This window comes from Musca autumnalis, unplaced genomic scaffold (genome assembly GCF_047663935.1).
Source record: "Musca autumnalis isolate F117 unplaced genomic scaffold, ASM4766393v1 scaffold_2, whole genome shotgun sequence".
Taxonomy (NCBI): domain Eukaryota; kingdom Metazoa; phylum Arthropoda; class Insecta; order Diptera; family Muscidae; genus Musca; species Musca autumnalis.
This window is the reverse complement of record NW_027411755.1, coordinates 248,451,093-248,477,555: the sequence shown is the minus strand read 5'-3', so window position 1 is coordinate 248,477,555 and position 26,463 is coordinate 248,451,093. Positions and strand designations below refer to the sequence as shown.

At 35.5% G+C, this 26,463-nt stretch overlaps 1 protein-coding gene across 1 annotated transcript in view; it reads right to left on the bottom strand.

Annotated features, from left to right (window-relative positions):
• LOC141392560 (uncharacterized) overlaps window positions 1-22,102 on the bottom strand; it is a 245,128-nt gene extending 223,026 nt beyond the window's left edge. The window contains exons 1-2 of the mRNA XM_073965495.1: window positions 21,472-22,102; window positions 6,023-6,746 (exon numbers count right to left, since the gene is read on the bottom strand). The gene's annotated coding sequence lies outside the window, so the exon portion shown is untranslated. The remainder of the gene's footprint in view (window positions 1-6,022; window positions 6,747-21,471) is intronic.
• Window positions 22,103-26,463: the final 4,361 nt, after the last annotated feature.

The following is a 26,463-nucleotide window of genomic DNA, read 5'->3' as shown; positions in this document are numbered from 1 at the left end:
CTATGTTACGCAAAAATGTGCGAAGCAACAATTGTCGCCACCAGAAAAAAAAAGCAAGGCAGTTTAGAGTAGGGTCTGAATTTTTCGTTTTTGGAAGAAAAATTTCCCCAACTATGGTCGTCGACATTTAACGTAAAGTGGACGATCATTTAAGGCGGTAGCTTCAAATGCCAGCAGCCACAACCACAAAAGCTCAATAGACGACGCCTAGTGTCGTACACACAATATTCGTACTAAAATGTTTGGGAATACCGCATAATATCACCGCTCACGTTACACCCAATTCAAAATACACGGGAAAATGAATACAGAACATTTACCTGTTTTGCATTCGTAATGGCATTTCTGAGATAACTTCATGTGCGACATGAACAAATCAACAGGACGAACAATTGACGTCGACCAGAGTTCATAGTCACTCACCGAGACACTTAGTTGTGTACATTTACACGTTTATTTCAGATATGCATCTGAATACTGAAACTTTAAATTTGAATTGACGTATTTGATTTGACTACTACAACATTCTGGCGAAGCTGTTGCTGCTGCTGCTTCTGTTTATGTTGCTGGCTGGGTGGAGTTCCATTGAAGTGTCAATATTGTGAACGACAATTGTCACAACAATCTAACCTCAAACCACAAAACGTAGTTGTTGGATAAGTTAGAATTTTTTTGTTGAATTTTAAATACATTATTATGATCATTTTTCTTTTGGGGGAAATATTGTTTTGGAGCTTATTTGACAGTTATAATGGAATTATGAATTATGGAATTTTTGAGGAAATACCATCTATGGGTGGGAGGGCAAATTGAATGGGAAGAAGAATTGAATTGAAAATTAAATATGGACACAGCAGATGGTCTTATTTATAACACCTGTTTTATTAAATGCTGAAAAAGAGTGAATAGCCTCCAAAAAATAACAAGCTATGTATATGTTCGAAAAGAAGTCCGATAGCAGTTACAAATTGAAGGTAAAATGGGCCGAATAACCGATTACAAAGTAATGTAAGCAAGTTACCTTCGGCATTGCCAGTAGGCAGAAAAATAATGTAGACAAAAAAACTATTCTTTTAATAATAAAGAATCGGCCGACTTTGCCAACAGCTAAATGCTCCCAGACTATGCAAACAAATTTGAAAACTAAAACGAATTTTCTTAAGCGACAACAGACGTTTTGGAATGTTCCAGCTAAAATTTTTAGGCTATTGTGGGGTAGCTATCAAAAAAGAGGGCCTAATTATTCCACTGAGAGATCCAATCAACACAGTCTCCACCAAAAACAGTCATAATCCGTCGAATATTGCAATTATACCATTTGGACAGGGTTTTTGGAATATTCGGACATACGGAATATTCGAGAGAAAAAAATTAGGCGCTTAATATTGGAAAATGTTGGAACCCATGTCTCAGGAAGTATTGGCTAGTGGAAGTCAATGAAAATTATACTGTTGTAGTGAGGTTCACAGAGGCTATCCGCTATTAAAATTACAACACGACCCGAGAAGTTGCCTGGTTTAAAGTGCATAAGTGTTGAAGCTTTGCGGAGCAGTTACCTGAAGAAAGGGACATATATGGTCAATCTTCTAAGAGGGCCTACATTTTAAAAGCAATGCTTTCGATGATTATTGTGCCTTTTTAGTAATCTTAGTTGGTCCCCGTATGATTTTTAAGAGCTCTTGAGTCATTATGTCAGGAAGCATTTCTTGCTAGGAAAAAAATATATTTATTATTTACAATAACTACCTTTCATTAAAATTCAAAAAAAAATCTTCAAACAGCCCTTAAACTGCACCCAATCGAAAATGTTGAACTTTTGTGAGGGAGGTACCGAAAGTGGTTGTCCGATATAGACCATCTTGAAACTTAGTTTAAGGTGTGCACATGTTGGGCCAATATCAGACACACTCCCATAGTTGTGGTTCCAATCAGCCATTTTACTTGTTCACCGTAGGATTGTTTAGAGCTTTTGGACCATTATGTTATTTATCTCGATGTATTCAGGACCACAAGGAGTATATTCGGTAAAAATGTCAAAGCAACACTCTAGAAGCCCTTAAACTGAACTTGTGTGAAAACTTAAAAACGATCCGGAACATGTCCCTAAAAGGCACTTTCGACGGAAATATTTACATTTGGTGTGGTAAGTACCCGAAGGAGTGGACCTATATAGTTGCTATTCGAAATATTACGATGTGCAAAGTTTGGATGGAATCGGTTACTCCCTTCGTATGTTATCGTGCGCATCCATTTTAGCGAACCAATTTGAACTAGTACCTACCCATATGGTCCATATTCGAACTTGATCCAAGGTTTGACAAATTATAACAATGTTTTGATCAAATCCGTGTATCCGTTCAAGAGTTATTATTCGCTCTAGGCTAAATCGGGATTTAAAATGTTGTAACGCTGTTGTAGCAACTCAAAAAAGTTCGGATTCCTCCGTGTTCTGCAAGCTCCCAGCAAAAATTCGGATCCATTAATCAATATGTTACCCATTACAAAGTAATGTAAACAAAAATAACTACTTATGTATATTACTCATTACAAAGTACGGTTGCGTGGCAAATCCTAGCTCACATTTTGTTGACAAAATAAAAAAAAAAACAGATGGCGGTGCACGTGTTAGCGTTTAAACAAGCCTTAATGTTCGTAAGCGTGACACAGTGTGTAGTGTGTTCCGCTACAAATCAGGAGTTCGCATGATCAAATCCAGCAGAGAGCGAAATAAAATAAAGTACAACAAGTAAAAAGCCGTTAATTTCGGCCGGGCCGAACTTTTGATACCCTCCACCATAAAATAGTCTTAATTAAAATGGAATAATTATTGTCCTTTAACAATTTTAGGTGGAAAAAATTTTCGACCATGGATAGATACACCAATTGTCTTAATTATCAAATCTAATCTAAAAAATGTGTTCAGCCAGGTGAAAGGTACCACCTACGGGACTATATCAAAGTGTCAACCTATCTTTATAATTTTTGGTGGAAAAGTTTTGTAACTGTAGAGAAACTCAAAAGTCAAATTAAATTGAGGGTAGTTCCATCAAACAATGTAGACCCTCAAAATGCCGAAAATCGGGAGGTACCGTTATATAGGAGCTATACGAAAAGATGGACCTATGTTGACGAATTTTAGTGAAGAAGTTTCGTGATCACTGAAAATTCAAATGTCAAATTATAGCTAGTTCGATTAAAAATTGTTGCTAAAATTCTTAAAATACCGAAAATCGGGAGGTACCGTTATATGGGGGCTATACCAAAACATGGACCTATATTGACGATGTTTGGTGGAGAAGTTTGATGACCACTGAGAACCTCAAATGTCAATTTACAGCTAGTTCGGGTGAAAATTGTAGCTAAAATTCTAAAATACCGAAAATCGGGAGGTATCGTTATATAGGGGCTATATCAAACCATGGACCTATGCTGGAGATGTTCGGTGGAGAAGTTTGATGACCACTGAGAACCACAAATGTCAATTTACAGCTAGTTCGGGTGAAAATTGTACCTAAAATTCTTAAAATACCGAAAATCGGGAGGTACCGTTATATGGGGGCTATACCAAAACATGGACCTATGCCCATATCCTTTGGAATATAAGTTTGTTGATCACTAGGAACCCTAAATGTCAAATTATAGCTAATTCGGTTTGAAAATGTGACTAAAAACTTCAAAATACCTCAAATCGGGAGGTACCGTTATATGGGGGCTATACCAAAACGTGGACCGATATAGCCCATCATCGAACTTGACCTGCCTGCAAACAAAAGACGCATCTTCCCAAAATTTCAGCGTCCTATCTCGACTTTTGTGGATGCTAAAGTGATTACCTCAGACCGACGGACGCGCACAGATCGACTCAGAATTTTACGCTGATCAAGAATATATATACTTTATAGGGTCGCAAATGATTATTTCAATGCGTTACAAACGGAAAAACAAACTTAATATACCCTCTATACTATGGTGGAGGGTATAAAAATGAAGTGTGTACAACTTCTAGTGGCCCCAGAATAACTTGTAATTCAGCGATAGTCAATGTATGCTTACTGAGAGCGTATGGGTAGTAAGTGGTCGGAATTAGAACACCATCGACTAATAGGTTCAGGGTTAACTTCATTTCAGCCGTCCAGGTGATGAAGCAGTAGATATAGCTGGAGATATTCTCATATTCCTATGTATATATTTATGTCATCGATGATAGGAACCGACGCCAAGATAGTAATATCATCTGCCTTCATTACGATCCCTATGCCGTCAGAAAAGTTAGAGGTTTCTTTCCTAATATATCACGCCGTCTTGGGGAACTAACACCCTGTTTTAACCTGTCGAATCCTCATTTCCGAATTTCACAAAAAACTGGCATCCTCACATATATAGTTGAGTATCCAATGTTTCAAACACGACTTGAGGGAAGTCGTCTCTTTGTCCTCGAACATCTTGGCATGGTTCATGGCATCGAAGACCTCGATAGGTCAAGAGCCACCATTACTGTTCGTTCTTATGACATGTCCTGGTTCAGTCCTCGACTGATATGTGTTAATATGACCTGTAATGTCGTAGTGGTGCTGTGCATTTTAAGGAGTCCACGTTGATGTAACGGACTAGGAACAGCTTCCCACCATGGGGAATAGTACTTACTCTAGAAACTTAGCAAAAGGCGACAGGAGTGAAATCGACCTGTACAATTCGCTTCTGCTGGCATACTTGGCCAGCTTTAGTAGCGGGACCACCCTGATAAATTGCGGACACTTCTCAAGCCATTAGCCCGTTATATCATTATTATTTTCCGGATTGGAGAGTGATTTAACCGTTGCCCACAATTGATACCAATGTTCCAATGTTGCGTTGCTTCAATTGGGCTAGCCACTCTTCCGCTGATGTTAAGCAACTGGGAAGCAGCTTCTCATCAGAAGTAGTGCCTCTAGAATTTTCGCCACTGGCAATAGCCTCTGGCAATGCTGGCATCCTTGCTTGGCTTTAGTTGCGGAGCCACCCTGCAGAATTACAGACTTCTGGGGCGATATGGGTGGCTGCATTTTCGGAAATATTTCAAACATAAATCTCTTTTAAACACTATTTATTTTTCAGGCTACACATGGAAGACATATTATGATATATGTATACTGGAGTTGGGAAACTCAAACACTACCCCAATGATTGTCTTTGGATAAACTACTCGAGAAAAGTCAATGCTCTCTCACATTTTAATGTTCCGCAGCAAAATATACATACTCTTTTATACAGACTTATATGGGACGTATACATATATCCATCTACGAACATCATTAAAGTAATGCATTATTTACTTCCTTTTAATTATCCTTTCTCTAATATTACCCATTACTATATCCCTTTCTCATTTCTATCCTTTATTTCAATGATTTTTCTAATGGTCACCTTTCATTATAAACATTAAAATTTAATTAAAAACGAATTAACAGCTCCCATTCCCCCAACATTTCCGTTTATCTATTTGTCTTTACCTTTTCTGGTTCTCCCTTCTTCTTCTCCTCTACACAAATAATATTAAAAATCATTACAATAACTTTTAGTCATTTCAACAACATCATCGTCATCATAAGCAATGGATTGGTTACTTTTACCTTTACACAAAAAAGGACAAAAGGTAAAAAAGAACATTTAAGAGAATAAAAAAGTAAAAAGTTGTTATTGAAATCCTTGTTGGCATACTCCGCCTCAGTTATCTTTAGGGGAAGTTAAGCTGAAGTTTACCTTTTTTCAACGATCGACTGCTTAAATTCATTGCTGTTTGAAGTTTTTTTTTTCGTTTTTGCCCAAGAATAAAACAATTTTCTTCTGCCATAAAAAATTAAAAAAATATTTACAAAAATTGCTAAGGGGGTCTAAGGAAGAAGGTACCACACATTGTCTTAAAAAATAATGGCAGGAAAATGAAAAATTTGCCTCATACCATCATCGACAAACAACAAGAAAACTGAGAAGCAATCTTAAGAAACAAAATAAGGAGGAGCAAAATACAAATTAAAGGACTTACCTATCGTTGCTGCTGTTCCTGTTGTTATTCCCAAGATGAGTGATGAAAACAGAACAAAGCTCAAAAATCCATAAAATGCCTGAGACATGCCATCAGACAAGTCATACTAAAATTATTTGAGGTATGTGATAAGATGGCTGGACTTCTTTGAGCTGTCCCAGGAAAAAATTGAAATGCTGTAGGTGCTTTTTGTAAGATATGCACCCTCCAATAATTCCTTGCAAGACTTATATCCTCCGTTCTTGAAGATGTTAAGATTCAACTTCAATTCAGTTCTTTATATCGTTGCTGTTGCTTTATTGAAGTTGCAGCAGTAGGAAATAATGTACAAAGGACGAAAGAAGGCAAAAGTGCTGTTGCTTATGTCAGGTAATCCATTGTTAATCCTTGTTAGTATTATTTGCTTCCACTTTCGTTTGGCATCCGTTTGCTTTGTATTTTATTGTACTTTTATCATTGATAATGTTATGGGTTTCGTGTTTTTTCTTTGTATTTTTCTTCCAATATTTACCTCCATGAACATATCAAGGATGTTCTTTGGCAAATTGTTATCTTATTTTCACTATGCACTAACAAGGCAGGGTTGCCATTATTAATTTTTTAGTTACACAGAGTTGTCACTATTTTTGTGATATGTATATTTTTTTGGAATTTATGTTTTTTGGAATTTTGAAGTTGTTTTCAAAGTCATTTGTTTTTCAATTTAATTTGAGTGGGTCCAAACCTGTAAAGAAGGACAAAGGTGTTTTAATTAAAATATTGCATTTAAGATACTTTTTTGGAGTATAAAAAAGTCATAGCTTCTCTCAGAGTAATTCAGGAGAAACCGATGAGAAGGTCAGTCAAAGGGCTAAACATTCATATAAAAACAAGTAAAAAGGCTTTAAGTTCGGCCGGGCTGAACTTTTTATACCCTCCACCATGAATAAAAGGGAATAATTAGTTTCCTTTCAAAATTTTAGGTGGACAAATTTTTCGACCACGGATACCCCAAATGTTTAAATTATATATAACTGAAGGGAATCTCAAAAGTCGAATTACGAATAGTTCCGTCAAACAATGTAGATAAAACCCTCAAAATACCGAAAATCATGAAGTACTGTTATATGGGTCCTATACCAGAACATGGACCTATATTGACAACTTTTGGTGGAGAAGCTTCAAATGTCGGTAAAGAAATACAGCTAAAATTCTCAAAATACCGAAAATCAGAAGGCTTAAATGAGGCCTATACCAAAAAGGTGAACTATATTAAATAATTATTAGTGAGGACGTTTTACTTGCTTACTTACTTAGCTGGCCCATTACAGAACATTTGTTCCATATACCGAACTAAGAAAAGATCTCCAATCATCAAGCGTGTTGGATGTACGATCGTTCCGAGGTACAAACGTAGACTCGAACACTACCTTGTTGCAGCAAAGGTACGTACCAGATTAAACGTAGCCAACAAAATGCGAACAGACACAACACGGAAGTTGGACATCGGTAAGCTGCAATCACAACAGATAACCACAGCATATTCCACTCAACTGACCCAACTGTTTAATCAAAGCATTTCTAGTCCCGATAACATATCAAGACAATGGCAAAACATTGCCCACTCCATACAAACAGCCGCAAAATCAGTACTTGGATACCAGAGACCTCCACCAAGGAATCCATGGTATGACCAGGAGTTGGTATGACCAGGAGTGTCGTGCTGCTACCGAAGAGAAAAATGCGGCATACAGGGCTACCTTTCAATCAGTAGCAACGCGTAGCGCACGAGAGAGGTATCGGGAGAAAAGGAGAGACGAGAAACGTCTTTTCCGGAGGAAAAAAAGAGAGAGATGGAAAAGCGGGAGTGTGAACAAATCGAGATGTACAGGAGACAAAATGAAGTCCGAAAATTCTACCAAAGAGTGAAACATCAAACTGATGGCTTTAGAAGTGGCACATCCTCCTGTAGAGACCAGCAAGGTAGTTACCAGATACAGATAGTGTGCTAAGGATATGGAAAGAGCATTTTTCCAAACTGTTGGTATACAATAGTAGCGAAGTCGACGAAAATACCACAGATCCAATCCCAGAAGATGGTATTTAATGTAGGAAGAACGCTTACCCGACGATGGGAACCTGAGTATCCTGTGCCCAGTGCATAAGAAGGGTGATAAGACTCTATGCTCCAACTATAGGGGCATAAGTCTTCTCCCTATCGCCTACAAGATAGTGTCAGGTATATTGTGCGAACGACTAAAGCCCATGGTCAACGAAATAATTAGACCATACCAATGCGGCATTAGACCTGGCGATTCCACCATTGACCAGATATTTACCCTGCGCAAATCCTCGAGAAGACCCAAGAGATGCAGATCGACACTTACCACCTTTTGTCGATTATAAAGCAGTCTTCGACAGCGCGCTACGTTCAAAGGTATTCTAAGCCATGTCTGAATTTGGTATCCCCGCAAAGCTCATTCGGCTTTGTAAAATGACTTTAACTGACACGAGATCCTCAGTTAAAATAGGAAAGAACCTTTTCGAAGAGTTTTGTACCAAAAGAGGTTTCAGACAAGGACACAGTCTTTCGTGTGATCTTTTCAACATCCTGCTAGAAAAGGTTATACGAGAGGCAAACGTCAAAAAAAGTGGCACAATTTACACTAATAGCCACATGTTACTTGCTTATGCTGATGATATAGATGTCATGGGACGATCAGTAAAAGAAGTAACCGATACCTTTATGAAGGTCTAAGGAAAATCTGCTAAAGTTGGTCTGGCGGTAAACGGCGAGAAGATCAGTTTGATGGTGTCGACGCGCAATGCGGCCATTGAGGTTGAACCAACTTTGGAAGTTGGTTCCTATAATTTTGAGGTAGTAAAAGACTTCGTATACCTCGGCACCGCCGTAAACACAACATCAGTTTTGAAATATTGTATTGGCCAACAGATGCTACTTTGGCTTAGTAATACCACTCGTCAAACAAAAATAACGCTATACAAAACACTGAAGCCTGGGTACTTGCGCAAGCAGATAAGGCAGTGCTTGGCGTGTTTGAGAGAAAAATTGTTCGAAAGATCTACGGACCAAACTGCGTTGACGGTGAATATCGATGTCGTATGAACCACGAGCTGTATCTGCTATACAACGACATCAATATAGTTAAACGTATCGAGATGCAGCGATTGCTTTGGCTAGGCCATATCATAAGAATGAGAGATGATGAACCCGCTAAAAAGGCGTATAAAATCGAGCCACATGGCGGTGCACACAGAATTGGTAGGCCAAAGAACAGATGGCGCAAACAGGTGGATGAAGAGATGACAAGGCGCGGTATTCCAGAAACCGAAGCACTAAACAGAGAGAATTGGAGATCTTTTCTTAGTTCGGTCTATTGTAACTACTGGAAATCTCAAATATCAATTTACGGATAGTTCTGTCCAACAATGTAGCTAAAACCCTCAAAATGCCGGAAATCGGGAGATTCCGTTATATGGGGGCTACACCAAAAAATGGACCTATGTTGACGGTTTTCGCTGGAAAAGTTTCGTGACCACTGGGAACCTCAAATGTCAAATTACAGCTAGTTCTGTTAAAAATTTAGTTAAAATGCTCAAAATACTGAAAATCGGGAGGTACTGTTACATTTGTGCTATACCAAAAGATGGACCCATGTTGATGATTTTATGTGAAAAAATTTCGTGACCGCTGAGAACCTCAAATGTCAAATTACAGCAAGTTGGGTTAAAAATTCTAGCGAAAATCGTCAGGTAACGTTAGATGGGTGCTGTATCAAAACATGGACCTACGTCCATAATTTTTTGAATATAAGGTTTTTTGGTCACCAGGAACCGTAAATGTCAAAAATGTGTCTTAAAACGTGAAAATGCTTAAAATCGGGCGGCACCGTTATATGGGGCCATACCAAAACGTGGACCGATATAGCCCTTCATGGAACTTGACTGGCCTGCAAACGAAAGATGTATCTTCCCAAAATTTCACAGTTTTATCTCAATATTCGTGGATGCTAGAATGATTACAACAGACGGACGACTGGACCAACATGCATAGGTCGACTCAGAATTTCATCCTGATCAAGAATATATATGGAGATTTCAGAGTGAAATCCAACCAAACCAAAGGTGGTTTTTGATTTTCTTAATTTTTTGCTGTGGCAATACTGAATGTCGAAATGTTTAAAATTGAAAAATCAAGCAGTTTTTAAGACGCTCAAGATAAATGCTTAAATAAAACAACAGAACAAATGTTAAAAATTTAACTTTTTATTTTATTTTATATTATTTAATTTTATTTTACTTTATTTTATTTTTTTATTTTATTTTATTTTGTTTTATTTTTTTTATTTTATTTTATTTTAATAATAATTGTTCCACAAACATTCCATAAGGGTCAAGGGAGACTTCTCTCATGTTAATGAGTGCAACCCGATTCATATTAGCTCAATGATATGGGACCTACAGTTTATCGCCGAATCCGAACGGCGTGTCTAAGACACCACTTTTGTAGAAAAGTTTTGCATGGCTGAAATACTCAGGAAATGTCGCCACATTACTGAGAGGTATTTATTTTATCTTATTTATTTTATTTTATTTTATTTTATTTTATTTTATTTTATTTTATTTTATTTTATTTTATTTTATTTTATTTTATTTTATTTTATGTTTTATTTTATTTTATTTATTTTGTTTTATTTTATTTTTTTATTTTATTTTATTTTATTTTAATAATAATTGTTTCACAAACATCCCATAAGGGTCAAGGGAGACTTCTCTCATGTCAATGAGTGCAACCCGATTCATATTAGCTAAATGATATGCGACCTACAGTTTATCGCCGAGTCCGAGCGGCGTATCTTAGACACTACTTTTGTAGAAAAGTTTTACATGGCTGAAATACTCAGGAAATGTCGCCACATTACTAAGGGGTATTTATTTTATTTTATATTATTTTATTTTATTTATTTATTTTTTTTTTTTTGTAAAAAAACAAATTTTTCACACTTTAAAAAAATTAAGAAAAATAGTAATTTATTTATTTATTTATTTATTTATTTATTTATCAACTTTACAATAATTCTAAGCCATCGGGCCAATTTAAATGAATTACATTATATTACATATGTGTATGTAATTATTCGAATCCCACTACGAAATAGGACTTACAATTTTTGTAATTAATAATACATTAAAATTTCAAGAAAATCTAAGTGTACAATCATTGATTAAAATTGATATTCAATATTAAATCGCGAAAATTTCACCGAAGCCCACTGTGCAAAATTCTTTTTATTAGATAGCTGATAACAAAAAAGCAAAAGGTACAAAAAAATGCTTTCTATTTGAACCAACATTTAAGAAGTTATGAGAATTTCTTTGCCTATAGTTTTTACAGAATTCGACATTTTCAAGGCGCGATATCTCTGGAGCCCTTAGCCAGAAAATCTGAAAACATACTGAAATGTTTTGCCGATGAGCAAAAAAGTTCTCCATATAATTTATAGGGTCGCAAATTTTTATTTAAATGCGTTACAAATGGAAAAACAAACTTAATATACCCTCCCTACTATGGTGGAGGGTATAAAAATAACTTGTGTTCCTTTTAGAAACACGTGAGAAGTTCTGGAAAAGGGCTGGACTTATCAAACACCAAGTTCGAAGCTAAAAAATTGTTTGAGGTTTTAGGGAAAAGTAGATATGACGCACTCATTCTTCTCCCTTCTTACCCATTAACTCAAAAATTGTCATATAAAAGAAATGACTAAAACATATTCTAACTGAAGACGGCAACACTGCGTACAAATGTGCACTCAGCTTTAATTCGTTACCATCTCAATATTTAAGTCCATTTTAATCCTTACTTTTACTTTAAAAGCAAGCACTTTGTAAGTAATGCTGTGTTGTCATGCGTCCATTTCAAAAGGGATTTTATCAATATAGCCAAAAATTGTGTGTTTACCAATCAACCTATACTTTCTCTCACTCTTTTAAAAAAGAAAATAAGAAAGTCCTCTCTAAAGTGATTTAAAAGGTTTTTGTTGTTTGTTTCGTTACTTTAATTTCTATGCCTTTAAATTTCTTTCATTCTTCTGCCTTTTTTGGATATTCTGATAAAATTCCAAATCATAAATTTTTTTACCTTGAGGTGGTTTTCCTAAGGTATTTTTTTTTTGTTTTTCTTTAACCAAAATGAAAGAAAAATTCTTTCTTTCGTTTTAGTTTTTGTTATTGCTGTTGGTTTTGTTGTGGTTTATTTAGATATGACCACCGACCGCCAACCATCACACCATACATATTTTTATCTATTTATTTTATTAACATTTTTCGTGTTGAACTCCCAGAGAATAGACAGTCTGCTGGCATGACAGACAAACACACATTTCCTGGCGATTTTTATTGACCCATATTTATGTTTTTATTTCGTTATTTTGTTTAATTAAATATTTGTTTATTGTAAATTCTTTAGGATACAATGTTGTCGTTTTTGTTATTGCTGCTCATTTTCATTTCCATTTACCAAAAAAGTAAAATTCATTGGTTTTATCACGTTCTTCATTATTGGCATACCTTTTAATGGCTGATATCGTAAGAAAATACAAAAACGAACTTAAGGACAAGAAAATTATTTCAAAGGCATTCATAGAAGGAACATTTGGGTTTATTCCAAAAATTAAAGCAGAAGAATGAAGGATCCTCGCATGTGAGCAATATTATTAAATTTTGTTTGAGAACCTAGCGGATTTCTCAACAACTTTAATAAATGAACTTTAATAATAAACATATTGAACGGGTCTTTTTGGTCCCTTCTCCTATAAAATATGATCAAACCAAAAATTCTACAAAATTGTTCGCCTTAAAATTTTACTATAGGTCTTAGAAATCATCAAAACTCTATCTCTTATTTAAACCCAGAAATATGTGAAAATTAATTACAATTAAATTAGCTACCAAGGAAAAATCAGTATCAATCTTGCCAAAAAAAAAACAACGAGACTAAAATTTGTTGGTAAGGTGTCACCATTTTACATGTGTAAGGTGTCTTTGGTAACTTTACTGACTAGAGGGTCCTTATGGCTAATTTGTGGGGCTAATTTGGTTAGTTTTTTTTTAAATCATGAAAAATCTCCTATAAAATGTGAGCGTTTCAGAGCAAAATATTCTACAACTTTGTTCGCCATATCATTTTACTATAGGTCCTAGAATACAGCAAAACCCTAAATTTTACATAAACGTCAGGAAGTGACCCTATACTATTTTCTGACATTTTGAATCAAAAAAATCTGTATATAGCTGCAAGACAAAATATCGCATAAAAACAAAACGTGCAAATTCGTGCAGGAGGTTTGGATGGAAATTGGTAAAAAAAACTCCAACTCGATCTAACTCACAACTATTTACATTATTTTTAGCGATAATAAAATAATACCGATGAAATGTACCCTGATTTACGATTTGCGAAAGTGTTCCAACGTTTCGCCGTCTTCTTTGTATGCCTTGCATACTCTATTTTTAACACATTATTTTTCTGCGTGTTCTTTCTTGTAAACCTAGGTGCGCTGAAATGCCTTTCGGCCTACTAACCCTTATTGTACAGTAGATGCCTGTCACTCTACTAACCTCTTCTCTACTGTGTATTTGTAGGTTCTTTGTTTTATACTCGTCTGGGTTTCGCCATAGGATTTTTTTCCTCTATCTGCTCACTATTGAATAGTGATATGAAGGCAGTATTTGTCCATGTTTTTTACTCTAGATGCGCATTGTCTATGTTTATCGTGGTAAAATATGTCTTAGCCTTACGATAATAGTTATCAAGTCTAAATTCTTATTTTGGTTGCCAAACACTTCGAGCATGTACACTGCCGATTTAGTCATACAAATAATATCTTTCTATACCTTTAGTTTTCCTCCCTCTCCCCCTACAATGTTCATAGATGAGAAAAATCAAAAAACAAAAAAATTGCCGGAGCGCTTTTTACATAAATCGCGATTCAAGTTGACATTTTTAGGGGTTGTTTAGGTTTTCACGATTTTGCTTAGAAATCGCAAGTCCTATCAAAATTATACTGAAAAAAATGTTGTAGCTATGAACATTTTCTGCTAGATTGACCTTTACGGTATTTTCGTAGGTTTTACCATTTTTGAGATATTGAAGTTCAAATTGGCACTGACTGTATCGCCCCCTTATAAAACAATGTCATGAACGGTGCGCCTTAACTAACTTTTAATGAAAACCGCTTACATAGGGGAAGTTTTTGTGAAATCTGAAATAGCAATGTTCATAGATGAGAAAAATCCAAAAACAAGAAAAAATCGCTGTAGGGATTTTTAAACCAATCGCGGTCAAAATTCACATTTTTAGGTGTTTTTTAGGTTTTCACGATTTTGCTTGGAAACCGCAAGTCCAATCCAAATGGAGCTAAAGAAAATGTTGTAGCAGTGAAAATTCTCTACAGGATTGACGTTTATGATTTGTTCTCAGGCTGTACCATTTTTTAGATAAAGAAGCTCAGTTTACATTTTTAGGTTTTTTTGTTAGGGTTTCGCGATTTTGCTGGAATACGCCAAGTCTTATCGGCATGGGACCTGAGAAAATCTTATAGCTGTAAAAATTCTCTACAAGACTGGCTTATGTAATTTTTCCTAGGTTGTACCATTTTTATACCCTACACCACTATGTGGGGAGGGTATTATAAGTTGGTTTTGGCCAAAAAGTTTGTAACGCATCGAAATAATGGTCGTAGACCCATACTTATATATACAAAAATGAATGTCTCGACGAGCTGAGTCGATCTGGCTATGTGTGTCCGTCCGTCAGTCCGTCCGTCCGTCCGTCTGTCCGTCTGTCCGTCTGTCCATCTAAACCTTGTAATCACGCTACAGGTCGCAATTTTGATCGGATCGTCACCAAATTTTGGATGTTGATGAGGGTCCCGGAGGGGAAGAAGCCTATTGTTTTTGGTGATGGTCGGATAATATTTAGGGGTCGAAATGGGCAAAAAATTTATTTGCGGAAAAAGTCAACGTTTTATTTCAAAGCAAATATCTCCGTATCTATAAGGGGTATATTGAAGGCAAAGCCTGCTAATGAAAGCAGAAAATATCACCTTTGCAGCGATGTATGGTAGGTTGTCGTAGGTGGTCAAACAACGAAGGTATCGCAATAGTCGATTATAGAACCCAACTTTTCATTTATTCGATTTTAATTCTAATGACGAATAACACAGCTTTTGTTGGATACTTTCCAAAAACAAAACCTGGCTATGAAATTAGAAAATCCTGTCTTTACAATGATGCAAAGTAGGTTAGCGTAGGTGGCCAAATAACGGAGATATCACAATAGTCGGTAATACATCCCATTTTTCCACTTTTAAAGAAATCACGCTACAGGTCGTAACTTTGATCGGATCGTCACCGAATTTTGGGTGTTGATGGGGGTCCCGCAGGGGAAAAGTCCTATTTATTTTGGTGATGGTCGGATAATATTTAGGGGTCGAAATGGGCAAAAAACTTTTTTGGAGAAAAATACAATGTTTTTTCAAACCGAATATCTCAGCTTGTATAGGGGGTATGCCAAAAGCAAAACCTGCTAATGAAAGTAGAAAATATCGCCTTTGCAACGATGTAACGTAGGTTGTTGTAGGTGGTCAAACAACGAAGATATCGCAATAGCTGCTAATAGAACACAACTTTTAATTTTTGCGGTTTTAATAATAATGACGAATATGACAGCTTTGGTTGGGGACCTTCCAAAAACAAAGTCTGACGATAAAAGTAGAAAATCCCATCTTTACAATGATGCAAAGTAGGTTGGCGTAGGTGGCCAAATAAAGGAGATATCGCAATAGTCGTTAATACATCCCATTTTTCCATTTTTTGTAATCACGCTACAGGTTGCAATTTTGATCGGATCGTCACGAAATTTTGGGGGTTAATGGGAGTCCTACATAGGAAGAAGCCTGTTGATTTTGGTGATGGTCGGATAATATTCAGGGGTCGGAATGGGCAAACAACTTATTTGGAGAAAAAATCAACGTTTTATTTCAAAACGAATATCTCCGCTTCTATAAGGGGTATATCAAAAGCAAAACCTGCTGATGAAAGTAGAAAGTATCGCCTTTGCAACGATGTAACGTAGGTTGTCGTAGGTGGTAAAACAATGAAGATATCGCAATAGCCGCTATTGAAACACAACTTCTCATTTTTGCGATTTTAATAATAATGACGAATAGCTCGGCATTGGTTGGGGACCTTCCAAAAGCAAAGTCCGACTATGAAAGTAGAAAATCCCATCTTTACAATGATGTAAAGCAGGTTGGCGTATGTGGTTAAATAACGGAGATATAACAATAGTCGGTAATACGTCCTATTTTTTAATTTTTTGTAATCACGCTACACGTCGTAATTTTGATTGGATCGTCACGAAATTTTGGGTGTTAATGGGGGTCCCACAGAGGAATAAACCTATTTTGGTAATGGTCGGATATTATTCAGGGGTCGGAATGTGATGGTTGATGGTTGGCATACATCCCACTTTTCTATTTTTTTATTTGAGTTATTCTGACGATGAACTTAAACGCGTTTCAATAAAATTGACCTTTATTAATGAAGACATTCAGAGCAAAGGCGCTAAACTATCCCAATTTTAATATTTTAAATTTTACCAGTCAAAAGCTTATGCACAGGGGAAGTGGTGTAGGGTATCACATAGTCGGCCCCGACCCGACTATAGCCTTGGCTCACTTGTTTAGATATACATATAAGTTTTAGTTGGGGAATTGCAGTCATGACATTGTTTTATAAGGAGACGATACTGAATTGAATTGAATTTGAATTGTCTCAATTTCAACTTCTATATCTCAAAAGTTGTAAAACCTACGAAAATATTATTAAGGTTAATCTTGTGGAGAATTTTGATAGCTACAACATTTTCTTTATTCCCATTTTGATAGGGCTTGCGGTTTCCAAGCAAAATCGCAAAAACCTAAACAACCCCTAAAAATGTCAACTTGAATCGCGATTTATTTAAAAAGCGCTCCTGCGATTTTTTTTTGTTTTTTGATTTTTCTCATCTATGAACATTGTAGTTTCAGAATCTGCATAAACTTCCCAGTTGTAAGCACCTTCCATTTAAATTTGATTCAAGAGCACCGTGTATTGTTTATTTCCCCTAGAACGGAAAAGTTCGCATGAGGGCCGATGTGGACCATTGAAAGATCCCCCTTCAACTCACTGCTGCCGATTTCTATTGGACCACTCCCTAATAGAATGTGGTCTTTAAGTAGCCTTTCAGTAGCGGAATTCTGTAACTCATTCTTTTGGTTACCGACAAAAATCGGCAAAATTACGAATGAAAAGTACCAATAAAAGTTGATAACAAAACATGAGTTAGAGAATCCGCCAGACCGCCTACTGGTGTCGATAAGTTGATGACAGTCCTATAGATCGGGGTTTGCTGATGGTCTATATATAGCCTTTTAGACCCTCTACTGGTGTTAATCACGGCATAACAGAGTTCTGTGCTATTTTGGTGTAAGTTTATGGTGGGACCTTTCCGGTGTCAACGGCCATCTTCCACTTCTGTAAGGTCCGACAGTGTTTTCCGCTTCGGAAGACGTGATCCTCTTCTGTTCTTACGATAACGTTAAGGGGCTTTCCATGATCTCATAAGGAATATCCTGCTGTTTTGTTTAGATGCCCTTGGTTCGTCTTCAATTTTCTATGTTGTGGCCTTTACGGTTGCTTTTTCGTTATTGTGAGTTTTGCAATGCTCTCGATCCTATTTATTGCAGGTTTCCACTACGTTTTTTGTTTGTAGTGTTTCCTTTTGGCCTCTTTCGAGGCAGTGGATAGAATGTTCTTTTGTTTAGCCGCGCCAGGTTTATTTCGAACTTTAGTTCTTCTTTTTGGTTCTGAGCTTTGTTCACTTTGTCCACCACCTCATTAACAAACTCTTTAGTGACGATTTTCACGAGATTGTGTTTATGTGGGTATTGATATCGAATTTGAGGTTCTGAGTCGCTACCTGTCCCTGAAGGTTGGAACAAGATTGATTTCCCCCGGAGCTTCATTCAAAGGAGAAGAAAAAAAGGTATTGATTTCAACTCTTCCTAAGGTTTTTTTTTTGTTCACTATAGAACATTTACACGTAATTTTATATAAGGTATATAAGAACCTGGTTGGATATAATATTTTCTTCATGACAAATCATTGATTTTGCAGGGGTGTTTTCTATGCATCGAGAAATTTAGATAGATCCCTAATCACCTTACCGTACATTTTCGGTACACTTATAGTTTTTCTCTCATGTGGGGTATGCCTCTCTACACAACAAAATAATGTGGTTCCAGGTTTTGATATGCACTCTAAAAAAACGGACCAATTTTGTAAAGTTTTAACTGCATCCTGTGCTGGGTGTTCCTCTGATAGAATACCAAACAATTGCATTGCTATGAAACCATTCAGTGGTAGCTCACTATAATATGGGGGTTAGGCCGGGGCGATTTGTGTGGAAGGAAAAAAACCTTAATGGGCCCTTCGGGTTTCTGATTCCTGGGATTCAACTGAGCAAAAAAGTCCACTGAACTGGTATGAATCAACCACTATAACTTAAGAGCAGTACACATTGTCAGTTTTGAATGTCGATATTTCTCTAGTATCGATAACTGTCCAACCATCCAGCAACCACAAAACATTTTGCGGTTACATGATGAATGATAAAAATGAACGACCACACCAGCAAGCAACAACAAAGCTGTCATTCAGAACTGACAAAGTGTACCCAGCTTTAGCCATTTATTAACCGATTTGAACAAATAATAGCTTATTCGAAAGTTATTATTCACCATTTAAAAGGAAAACGGATAAAAATAAATTCGTTGTGAAAAAAAGAAGATATGTCCGTTTAAATTTTAAAATGTAAGAAACCCAGATTTTCACTACTTTTACCGTTATAAAATAATAAAACGAAGTGACCCAAACGAACCAAAGGTAATTTCGTTGTCCATGGATCCCAACACGATAGAACATGTAACAGAACGCTTAGATATTTTTCTGGTCAACTTTTGTGGTACAGAGTTATTTATCGATATTTTCCGAAAAATTTGCACTTTCTCAAGACCAAAACTTCCTGAAGGAGATTTCCAATGCTTTCCAAAATATCCAAAAACGTCAATAAAAAACTTCAAATCAAAATCGGGAGGCTCGATTTTCATCGAAGACATATGGTCTAGTGGACTTTTTTGCTCAGTTCAATCCCAGGAATCAGAAACGCGAAGGGCCCATTAAGGTTTTCAAATCGACCCGGCCCAATGGTGTAATTTTAATTCTTTTTCCGTTGGAAACACAATCATATTTTTGATCAGGGCAAAGTTCTAGGTCAATATAGACAAGACACAACTCCACGTTTTGATATAGCCCCTTATCTTCAACATATCTACGAACAACTGTCGTACGGGTATATCCCCCTATGACTGTAATGACGAATTTCAGGATTCCGTGGGATACATCAGTTCATTTATTATTATTTTTTCTGTCACACCTATATTAATGCCTTTTACTTATTATACCCTCCACCATATGGAGGGTATAATCAAATTTGTCATTCCGTTTGTAACACATCGAAATATTCTTCGGAGACCCTATAAAGTATATATATTATTGATCAGCATAAAATTCTATGTCGATTTGACCATGTCCGTACGTCTGTCCGTCCGCCCGTCTGTCTGTCTGTTGAAATCAAGATACAGCTCGCAATTTTAAAGATAGAGAGTCAAAATTTGGTACAGAAGCTTTTGTTACTTGCAGGATAATTGGTATTGAAAATGGGATATATCGGTCCACGTTTTGATATAGCCCCCATAGAACGGTACTTCCCGATTTTCGGTATTTTTAAGGTTTTAGCTTCATTATCCTACCGAAATGGCTGAAATTTGGTACGTAGTCTTCTTTAGGCGTATAAAGCTTTACCCCAGAATTTTGTCGGTATCGGTCCACACCTTCATATAGCCCCCATAGAACGGTACCTCCCGATTTTCGGTATTTTGAAGGTTTTAGCTTCATTATCACACCGAAATGGCTGAAATTTGGTACTTAGTCTACATTGATGGTATAAAACTCTCCCCTTCATATAGCCCCCATAGAACGGTACCTCCCGATTTTCGGTATTTTGAACGTTGTGGGCTCAATATTCCACCCAAATGGCTGAAATTTGGTATTTAGACTTCGTTGGGGGTACTCAAACTTCCCCTATAAACTTGTCGGTATATGTCCACGCCTTCATATAGCCACCATGGAAAGGTACCTCCCGATTTTTCGTATTTTGAAGGTTGTGTCTTCAATATTCCACCAAAATAGCTGAAATTTGGTATTTAGTCTTCAATGTGATATAAAAGGTCCACGCTTTGATATTGCCCCATTTCTGACTAAAATTCGTTGGTATAGGTCCACGTTTCGATATAGCCCCCATAGAACGGTACCTTCCGATTTTCGTAATACTGAAGATTGTGACGTCAATATCCAACCGAAATGGCTGAAATTCGTTATTTCGTCTTCCAAGAGTTATAAAATATTCCAGAAGAGAATTACCAGTAGAGGTCCACGTCTTCCTATATCCCCATAGAAGCGTACTTCTTGATTTTCGGTATTTTTTAAGTTTTAGCCACATTCTCTTACCGAAATATAGGAAATTTGGTATTTAGTCTTCTTTGAGCTTAAAAACTTTCTTTCAGAAATTTGTCGGTGTAGATCGACGTTTGGAAATAGCCCCCATAGAATGGTGCCTCACATTGTTTTACCGAAATTGCTGAAAATTAGTATTGAGTCTTCTTCATACACGAAAGGAAACTAATTATTCCATTTTACTTCAATACAACTTGTGGTGGAGGGTATAACAAGAACTTAACGCCGTTCTTACTTGTTTTATTATTCACTTCTCAAACGATAGGGCAGCAATTGATCAGAAACTTCCCAGGTATGGAAATTTCATCATGGTTGTTCACCTTCTATTGTTTTTTATAAAATAAAAGTTCACCAATTTTACTTATTGGGTCGAATATATGTATGAGCAAAAAGAAAACATTTTCAATTACTGCGGTTATATTCTTCCCAGCAAAAATACTCATTACAAAACCCCTTACTAACCCATTATTTAAACAAAGCTCGTGTCGTGCGTATTGGTTTTTTGCCACAAAAATAATGGGTTACCACATTAAGTAACCTAGTAAAGGGTTTTGTAATAAGCATTTTTCTTATTTGTAATTCAAATCAAGTGTTCAGGGGTTCAGGGTTAGATGTAATTTAGAAATTTTCCAGAAGATCACATATACAAAACATAAATTTAGGTCTGCGCATCTCAAGATTGTAGTTTGATTTTTCATAACTTCAGTATTGAAATTAATTGTTACGCAAACAATTTTAAAATCAGTTATTTTATTCCCGTTTTTGATTTTTACCTTTTTATCTAATTAGAATTCGTTTTCATTCATAATTCTCCTTTGTGATAATTATTTTTTGTTAATAATGTATTTATATTTAATTCTATGGAGAGACAAACACTTCTCTGATAATCATCAAATGTAAATCAATTAAATTTGTTGTTGTTTTGTTAAGTAAAGAATTAATTCTTTCCACTTTATACCCCAACAAAGGGGGTGTTTTTGTTTGCTTATTTGTTTGGTATGTGGCGGTAGATAAACTCCGCTTTTTAATTTTTATTTTAAAAGAAATTAAGCGGTCAGTAAACTTCACTTTTCACTTTGTTATCATTCCAAAGACACACCAAACTGCCTCTAATCTTTTCGTTTAAATCAACGAAATTCATCATTCATTGGCAGCAGGCAAACGAACGCACGACGCACCACACATCGACACAAATTTTTCATTTAAAATTTAATTTCTGCTTTCCAAAGAACAAATCGCACCATTCTTATTGTTTGGTAACTCCATTGAAATGTATTCTTATTACACGTCTTTTACCGGATTTAAACGCGCGTAATTTTTATTTCATTTCCATTCTTCGATTTATCATTAACCGTCGTCTATCCGTCGTTTACAACATTTTTGTTGAAATGTTCGCGGCAAACTAATCTTCACAATTTTTTACTTTGGTACTTGCTGCCGTTTGGAAATGCCGGAAAATTATGTTGCGCCCTCTTTGGGGCTTGTGTGTGTACGATTGTGTGTGGCTTTGGTTGTAGTTTGTTGGGGTTTGATGTTGGCAAGCGGCATTGTTTTGTTGTGTTGTGTTTGATGCGGTCTGTGTTTTTTATGTTTTTTGTTTTGTTCCCTCATTCGTTGCTCTCATTGATTCGTTTATTCACTTCGCTCTCTGCTTTGTGAGAGCAACAGGGAAAATGTATTTCCGGTTTTGAGGGTGGAATTTTCTAAACATATACAACAGCACAACATGTTGTGTGAATGACATACAAGTCATAAACACTACTGGCTAGCAATTACACTAATCAACAAATATTTTCTTCTAAAGAAGGCATACATAAGTGTCTTGCAAAAGTAGGAGACATAGAATTTCAATCAATAATAAAAATGTTCAGAAAACAAGTAAACAAGTATCAGTCGGCTTTGCCGACAGAGATATACCGTCAGCCTGTGTAAATTGAAACACTTTCTAGGGGGTTTCAAAATTTTGGGCGTATGTACCGACAAAAATGTTGATTAGGATTAAAGTTCGAAAGTTTTACGGAGGAGGTACTTAAAGGAATGGACCGACATAGACCATGGGGGTGCCATAGGTGGTTTTCACACCTTCGGGATGTTTTCTCATGAATTATGGACTTGCCCATGAAAAACTTTTACCATCGTAATTGAGGCAGCGAATGTAAGTTGCTTCAACAAAAATCAAAGTGATTCGATAGCAGGTCTTAAAGTGAACTTATCCGGTAGATATATTGGGATGTGTAAAGTAAGGACAAATCGGTCACTACCTTCTAGAGTTATCGTGCGCCCAATTTTTCCGAACATTTTTGAACATTTGTGGGGGAGGTACCTGCAGGAGTGCACCGATATGGCTTATCTTTGAACATAAACTAAGTTTGGACACAATATTACTAGATTGACCTTTATGATACTTTCGCAGGTTTTAATTTTTGAGATATGGAAGTTCAAATGCCCTGACTGTATCGCCTGCTTATAAAACAATGTCATGCACCGTGCGCCTTAACTAACTTTAAAAGAAACCCGCCAACACTTGGAATTTTTTTGCAGATTCTGAAAATGCAATGTTCATACATGAGAAAAATCCAATAAAAATCCATTTTTAGGTTAATTGTAGGTTTTCAGGATTTTGCTTGGAAGCGGCAATTTCTATAGAAATGGGACTAAAAAATGTTGTAGCAGTGAAAATCCTCTACATTATTGTCTTTAGTCCCATTTCGATAGGACTTGCGGTTTCCAAGTAAAATCGTGAAAACCTAAAAATGTGAAATTTGATCGCGAGTTTATTTAAAAATCTCTCCACCGATTTTTTTTGTTATTGGATTTTCTCATCTATAAACATTGCTGTTTTAAAATCTGCAAAAACTTCACAGGTGTAATCGGTTGTCATTTAAAGTTAGTTAAGGCGCACCGTGCATGACGTTCAGACAAGACATAACATATTTAAAAAGTGGGCTCCAAATATGTACCTAAGGTCGGAGACACAACCCCATTGTCTCCCAAAGTTAATGCTGAAGCCAATATAATGATAAGTTTGGCATATACATACATATGTACATATAGCGTTTGCAAGAAATGCGAGGGAAGGTACCCCATCTCCTCTGAAATTCATAAGGTACTCATCTATATTGTGAATGGATCTTCCCGCTGAGGTAACAAGTTTATTTTGGTCAGTTACTTGCCGAAAAATTTCGTTAACTACCGAAATTATAAACAAATTTAAAATTCATGATATCGATAGTTTCGGTAATTCTGTCATTAAATAGTTACAGAGTCATCTTCCTTAAACATAATTTAAAAAAATCACGATCCTTAAAAAATATTTTTAAAAAATCCAAAAATCCAAAAATGTTTCTAAACAAAAGTACACGTTCCTTAAAAACGATATAAAAAAAATCAACTTTCCTTAAGAAAATAATTTAAAATAATCCACGTTCCTTAACAAAAAAAATCTACTTTCCTTAAAAATAATTTAAAAAATTTCCTAAAAAAATATGATTAAAAATCGACGGTCCTTTAAAAATATTTAAAAAAAAAACTTGAAAAATATAATTAATAAATTCCACGCTCCTATATAAATATTAAAAATATTTTAAAATAATCCATATGCCTTAAAAAATATTTATATATTTTTTTAAATATATTTTAAAAAATTCACATTCCTCAAATCAATTTAAATCCACGTTTAAATCCAATTGTTTTTATTTTTAAAAAAATCAACGGTCCTTAAACAATATTTTTAAAAAGAAATATTATTAAAAAATTCCACGCTCCTTAAAAAAATTACGCCCCAATCATAATTTTAAAAATCCTGCCCCAATCATATTTTAAAAAAAATGACACGCCCCCCCCAATGATATTTTTAAAAAAAGCCGCATCCCCAATCATATTTTTAAAAATGCCACGCCCCCAATAATATTTTTAAAAAATCCAGGCCCCCCTCAAAAATATTTTTTAGAAAATCGATTCCCTGAAAAATATTTTTTAAAAAAAATCGACGGCCTCAAAAATATTTGTAAAAAAACGACGCCGTCAAAAATATTTTTAAAAAAATCGATGCCCTAAAAATTTTTTTTTTTTTGGAAAATCCAAACCCTCGAAAAATTTTTTAAAAAATCCACGCCCTCAAAAGATTTTTTTAAAAAATTCGCACCCACATAAAATTGTTAAAACAATCCACACCCTCAAAAAAGGATATTTAAGCAATCCACGCCTTCAAAAAAAAAAATTTAAACAACCACACACTCAAAAAATACGTTTTAAAATCCACGTCCTTCAAAAAGTAATTTTAAAAAATCCACGTCGTTCAAAAAATATTTCCAAAAATCTATCTTCCTTAAAAATATTTTAAAAACATTCACGATTCTTAAAAAATATTTAAAAAAAAAAAAATCAAAGTTCCTTAAAAAATATTTTTAAACAAAAGTCCACGTTCCTTAAAAAAGATTTAAAAAAAAATCAACTTTCCTTAAGAAAATAATTAAAAATAATCCACGTTCTTTGAAAAAAGCAACGTTCCTTAAAAAATAATTTAAAGAAATTCAAGTTCGTTAAAAACTAATTTAAAAAAATGTATGTTCCTAAAACAAAAAAATTATTAAAAAAATCGACCGTCCTTTAAAAATATTTTGAAAAAAAAAAAATACTGAAAAAATATTATTAACAAATTCCACGCTTCTAAAAAATATTTAAAAGTTTTTAAAATAATTCATATGCCATAAAAAATAAATTAATATTTTTTATAATTTTTTTTTAATATATTTTAAAAAATTTGCGTTCCTCAAATAAATTTAAATTCACGTTTAAATCCAATTGTTTTTTTAATCCACGTTTCTCAAAAAGATGTCCTTAAACATATATGTACGCATGGGTATTTTTTAAGAGGGCCCGGTCCTACCGAAATGATTTTTTTTTGCTTCCAAGAAGTCATTTTTGGTCACTGGGCCTGTTAAAAATGTTTCGTTAAGCGGATCAGCATCCCCTGACTACGACATACATGGTACTCTTGAACCAACTTTAAATGAAAGAAGCGTGCAGCTGTAAAGTTTTTGCTGATTTTACAATGTTCATAGATGAGAAAAATAAAAAAACCAAAAAAATCGCCGTAGTGCTTTTTAAATAAATAGCGATCAAAGTTCACATTTTTAGTTTTTTTTTGGTTTTCACGAGTTTGCTTGGGAACCGCAAGTCCTATCGAAATTTAATTATACACTTTCATATGGGCAAAATGTGCCTCATCGAAATAATGGTTTTAGACCCCAAGTATGTTTGGACGACATGTGTTTCAGACAATTTGGAGTTGATTTAGCCATGTTCGTCAGTCTGTCTGTCTGGCTGGAGCGCACGATAACTCTCGAACGGATCAACAGATTCGATCCAAAATTTCGCGCTCGTAATATTTTGTCTAAACTTAGTTTAAGTTTGAAGATGGGCTATATCGGTCCACTTCTTCCGGTACCTCCCCCACAAAAGTTCGAAAATGTTCGCAAGGAAGTAACCGATTTGGTCCATACTTTGCTCATCGTTGCATTTCTACCAGACATAGATGAGGTTCCAATATGGAGTCAATCGGCCCACTCCTTCGGGTACCTCCCACATATAATTTCGGAAAAGTTAAGTTTAGGACCTGCTCTCGAATTACTTTGATTTTTGTTGTATCAATTTGTATTCACTGCTTCCGTTACGACGGTACAAGTTTCATCAGGGGCAAGTCCATACTGACTGAGAAATTAGCCTGAAAGTTGAAAAAAACCCTATGACACCGTGTGTAGTGG